Consider the following 5,950-nt stretch of genomic DNA (forward strand, 5'->3'; position numbering starts at 1 on the left):
GTATGGACTATGGTATTCCAAAGGTAATGATTGTTCATTGGTAGGTTTTTCTGATTCCGACTTTGCCGGTTGCAAATCGGATAGGAAGAGCACCAGTGGCACTTGTCACTTATTTTCAAACTCTTTGGTCAGTTGGCATAGCAAGAAACAGGTTTCTGCTGCTTTGTCAACCGCCGAAGCGGAATACGTTGCCGCCGGTGGTTGTTGTGCCCAAATCCTATGGATTAAGCAACAACTATTGGATTTTAACCTCAAACTTGAACGTATTCCCATTTTTTGTGACAATACAAGTGCCATTAACCTAACCAAGAATCCTGTGCTACATTCTCGCACCAAACATATCGAAATACGACACCACTTTCTTCGGGATCATGTAGAGAAAGGTGACATCGTGTTTGAACATGTCAATACTGAAAATCAACTAGCGGACATTTTCACAAAGCCGCTAGCCACTGAACCTTTCTTTCATATCCGCCGAGAACTTGGCATTCTCGATATTTCGGAACGGGGACTGTAATCTGCTGTTTTACCTTATTACATATAAGACTTTAATCTTGTACCTCTAACCAAACTATGTTGTTGTAAGCACAAGTCTACCGTTCACTAAGTCACTCTGGCATTGAGGTGATACTGTTCCTCTCTTTCTCTCTCTGCAAAATCTCATGACTACAATAGTTATATCTCATAATGATGTTGTTTATATATATATATATATATATATATATATATATATATATATATATATATATGATTTCTCCCTTTGGATGTTTATTGCTGTATGGTGTGTTAATTTTGCATTAAACCTGTCATTGCATGTGGAAAATAGTGAAAAATTGAAATTTGGACTGTATGAGTCGACCGCAGCAGGGCTATGGTCGACGCAAGCAAATTAATTTCTGCATTTTCACAAAAACCAAACAGTATGCGTCGACGCATACAGGGCTATGGTCGACGCATCGCTCGAAAATTTCGTTTTTCTGCAGAAATATCTAAATCGTTTTTCATGCATTCCCATCCAAAAATCATCATTAATTATGCATTTACATTCCATCACCTTTCAAACTACCCACTACTTTGTAACTTGCATCTACCTAGTGGCTATTGTTCTTTGATCTTCCATCTTCCCAAAACCCTAACCTTTCCACTATAAATTGGGAGAAACCTCTATCTAGCAGAATCACTCTCAAAACCCTTCTTAAACCTTCTCTCTATACCCAAACACTCCGTTTCAAACTTGCTCAAATGGCTACCACATCACGCAGACCCTCCGGCAAGAGATCCCGAGAATCATCCGCCGCATCTCTACCCATATCTGCTGTATCACTCGTTCCACCCGCTCGCGTCGAAGTCTTCAACAGAGACATCAGCAAAAGAGGCGTTGTGCAACAACATGCGTTCTACAAACTTACCGCTGAACGCATGCACCTTCCTGAAGTCCTGGCTCTGCTGCAGCATCAGGGCTTTATCAACTTCTTGGAATGTAATACCAAATACAGTGAAGACCTTGTTCGCGTGTTCTATGCCGGCCTTCATGACAACTTTCGCGGGCACAAGTTCCACTCTAGAATTGGTCCGACAAAGGTACCGCTTAAATCAAATATCTGGAACCAATACTTTGATATGTCTGTTGATGATGATGGAAACCCTCTACCTGAGGTCACTGACTCTCACCACGTAGCTGGCTATGAGTTTAAGAATGCATTGAATGACATGCTGAGACGACCCTATACTGATCAGTTTGTGAACAGTGACGCGTTCCCACGAACTGTCACTGCCGGCAAGCTGAAAGCCGGAGAAAGGATCCTTCAGTGGGTCGTCTCACGAATCCTGCGCCCAAAGAAGGGAGGCCTCTCCAGAGTCGAACCGGCCGAGGTTCATCTGATTTACATTCTGAAAAATAAGATAAAAATCAACTGGCCATACTACATTGCCAGTAGAATGTTTGGGCTACGTGACTCCGGACGAGGAACGGCGCTTGCCTACGGATCCTTCATTCAAGAGGTCCTGACTGCAGCTAACGTTCATCATCCGTCTTTCAAGTACACTTCCATCTCATCTGACAAAGAGTTCAGTACAAAAACTATGTCTATGATGGGATATCTTTGGTGCAATGAGCGGAGGATGTATAAGTTTATTCGGAGAGCAAATATTCCTGCAGATGATGATAGTGATGAAAGCGAAGACCAAGAAGATAAAGAAGAAAATGAAGAAGAAGAAGTCAGGCACGATGTGGATCACAATGGTGGAGATGATGATCCTCCACCCGTTGACACTCAAGACTACTCGGACTCCGCTTGGGCTCAGCAGTCGCATTCAAATGAAGAAGATGCTCCACGCTGGGGTGGCTGGGGTGAATGGCAACACAAGGGCTGGTCAACTCAGCGTCAATTTTACCAGCCGTATTACCAAGATGAGGAAGAATCTCCTCCGTCCCCTCCACAACAAGCTGATTCTTCAGAACTGTTGGATATGATGCATAATATGCAGATAGCTCAACAGTCCTTCATGCAAGCTCAAGATGAGCGCTATGCTCATATCAACGAGCAAATTCAAGCCCAAAATGCACGTCTCGACTCCTTCTCTACAAGCATGAATGACCGGTTTGCAACCTTTTCGGCTTCATTTGAACTTCAAGAAAAGTCGATCGACATGAGTCTCAAGCATCTGAACGGTGTCACCGAATACCTATCATCTCTGGCTGACCCTTACAAAAACCCGGGAATTTGTTATCATCCAGGACACCTCCACTAGGACATAGACATTCACATGCATTATGTAGTTTGACTGTTATTTTGAATGTATCTCTATGTTTTACTTGTTTTCCTTATCAATGACTATTGCTCAGAAATGACATTGGTGTGTTACTATTATATGTTTATGTTATTTCCTGTGAAATTTCCTTGATATCTTGAAAAATCACTCTGTCTCTCTTTTTGATGTTGTCAAAGGGGGAGAAAGGTGCACAAAGCAGGCAGACAAAAATGCCCACAACCAACAGTAGCTTTCTGCAGATAGCCTTAGATTACAAAAGAAAGGGGGAGTGTGGAAAATGTCTCAATATCGCATGCTGTTCGTCATGCTGAATTATACAGGTTGTCATCATCAAAAAGGGGGAGTATGTAAAGACAAAGAGTCAGACAACATACGATCGCAAGTTTCGATGATGACAAAAGACCATCATGCACGTCTACAAACAAATGAAACACATTATCCACCATATCCTTTTCTACGTTTGTCTAAACCTATTATAATGATCAAAAACATATGTGGACAAAGTGTAATCATGACGAAATGCATGAAAATCACAAAACACAGTTTTATGCAGATTTGAAGGCCTTAAGTCGACCATAGGGGTCAGCTCAAAGCTCACGGGTCAGCGCAAAGCTCAACAGAACTGAGATTGGTCAGCGCATGCTCCTTTGCGTCGACCATAAGGGTCGGCGCATAACTCACTGGTCAGCGCAAAAACTCCTTGCGTCGACCAGAAGTCAGCGCATGGCTAAATGAAGAAATCCTGGGTCAGCGCATAGAACCATGGGTCGACCATAAGGGTCGGCGCATCACTCACGGCTCAGCGCACGCCGACCTATGGTCGACCGCTCGTGCGTAAACTCAGTTTTATGAGTTATTTCCAATGTTTGAAATTCTGTTATTTTTAATTGGTTTTGTCTGTTACTATATATAGAAGTTAAAACACTTTTATTAACTAACATTTGCTAATTGAGTTCAAGTGTTCAAGGAAACAAGAAAGTGTGAAAAAGGTGTCCAAGACTCATCATCTTCATCTTCAACATTTCACAACGCATCATCTGCAAACAATTACTTTTGATGTGGTTCGTGATCGAGCAAAGGTGATAAGGTTCGAAGCTGTGATCGAAGAATCCAGTTCGGGTTGAATCTTGTGGCAGGTTCTTTCTTGAATAAAACCGTTAGGGTTTTGTCCTCCAATACGGGTTTGTGTTTGGGGTTTTTTTGGACGAATCGTTCTTCAATATTCAGCCGAGCGAAGGTGATTGAGAAGAGGAAAGTCTTCATCAGTCTAGTAGCGGATTCGGTGGCATTGAAGTGAAGGATTCGGGTTCGACTCGTTGTGTTTGAGATCAGCCGGGCCGAGGGTTTGAAGAACGGAAGATTCTTCAACAAAGGGGCTGGAATCGGAGGTCTAGCATCAACGATCGAAGGTCTTGATTCATCTTGAATCAAGGAGCAAGGATAGGAAGCATCGTTCAACACATTGGAAGTTCTGTTGTTTACATGCTTTGCAATCCTTGTATAAACGATTAAATTTCACAGGTGATATCTAATTAATCATCTCAATTCTATTTTTAGAATTGAGGGCAGACGTACCCCGAAGCGAGGACGGCGGGGGAACTGCCTCATCAAATCTCTGTCTTCTTTAATTTTCTGCATAATCTGTTTTTCAGCTTAAAAATTAAGTGATTTTAGTTTAAGCAATTTTACCAAACGTTGATATAAGTTGAGTAAGAGATTGAAACTGTTGTTGAATACAAAGTACAATAGTGTATTGTACTAGATAAATTTGAATTACTTACTCAACTCAAATATCTCTTGGAGTGTATGCACACCAAGTGTTTGTAAATTTGCATAAGCCAAAGTTGTCTTAAGTTTACATTCAGTTTTATCTGGTATTTTGGATCATTGGAACTAGGCTTGCTAGTTAGTGAAATATATCAATTGAGTGTGCAAATAGTGTAGTAATTAGTATTTCATTTTATCTCTACTCCATTAGCTTAACGCATATCCGGTTTTCCAATAACGGTTCGTTTTAGACTAAAATTTTCCTCGGCCGCTTCCGCACTTAAAACAAATTTTCAAAACCAATTTTCTTTCAAATTGGTAGCGCCGACTCAAGTTTTTAATTGGGATCTATTCAACCCCCCCTTCTAGATCCGTGCCATAGTCTAACACATTTGTGACAATGAGATACGAAAGAAGTGGGATGTATAAAACTCCTCTCCAGAAATTCAAATGAGATGACACATGTTCGGAAAAATGTAAGTGTCCTTTTAAGTTGCTTGATTATTTGTTGTCCAATAAAAAATGAAAATTTAGTGTCATTTGTGGTTTACATAACCATGACCTATGTGTAAAGTTAGATGGGCATCCAATTGTATGTCTCTTAATGCCAGAAGAGAAGGATATCGCCTTGATGAATTCAGTCGCAAAAGTTTTTCCTACTTCTTACATATTACTTTGTAGGTATCACATCACAAAGAATGTGAGAAGTAGAGTTAAACTCGCAGTTGGGACGAAACAAATTAAGGTCGGAGACAAAATAATTGTCAAAGCAAGTGTCATAGTGGAAAGAATAATGAATGCATGGACTGTGATAATTAGTGATTCTACAAAATAATTTTATGCCGATGTTGTTATACAATTCAAAAAGGTGTGTGAGAAATATTAAGATTTGTTGAAATATGTTGAAAGTACAATTATGGATCAGGTGAAGGAAAAAGTAGTTTATGCCCTGACCGATCAGGTTAGACATCTCGAAAATTAACTGAGATGAGTCTGTCCATGCGACACTGAAGAGTTGGTTAGGAAATAGTAAGGGTGTTTTGTGTAGGGATTGGTACTTTGTGCATCAAATGATCTAAAATTATCATAATGAGATACAAACATCATTTGGTCACAATATCACAGTGTTAGAACACATATTCAAAGGCAACAAACTATATTCTCAGTTGCTCGGCAACATATATATCTTGATCGAATCAAAAGTGACACAAGAGAGAGTTTTGAAAGCCGATGACAATATGAAATTCCACATCAATGAGCAATTGAGGAAAACTGCTTATCTATAAACCACTGATTTGAAACCACCATATCAACCGGTAAAAAGAAAAGCTGCTTCTAAGAATGTAAAACCAACACAAAGTGAGAATTCAATGATGTTGTCTCCATCCTATTTTGAACATGATAACAAAGC

Source organism: Lathyrus oleraceus, chromosome 7, assembly GCF_024323335.1.
Source record: "Lathyrus oleraceus cultivar Zhongwan6 chromosome 7, CAAS_Psat_ZW6_1.0, whole genome shotgun sequence".
NCBI classification, from domain to species: domain Eukaryota; kingdom Viridiplantae; phylum Streptophyta; class Magnoliopsida; order Fabales; family Fabaceae; genus Lathyrus; species Lathyrus oleraceus.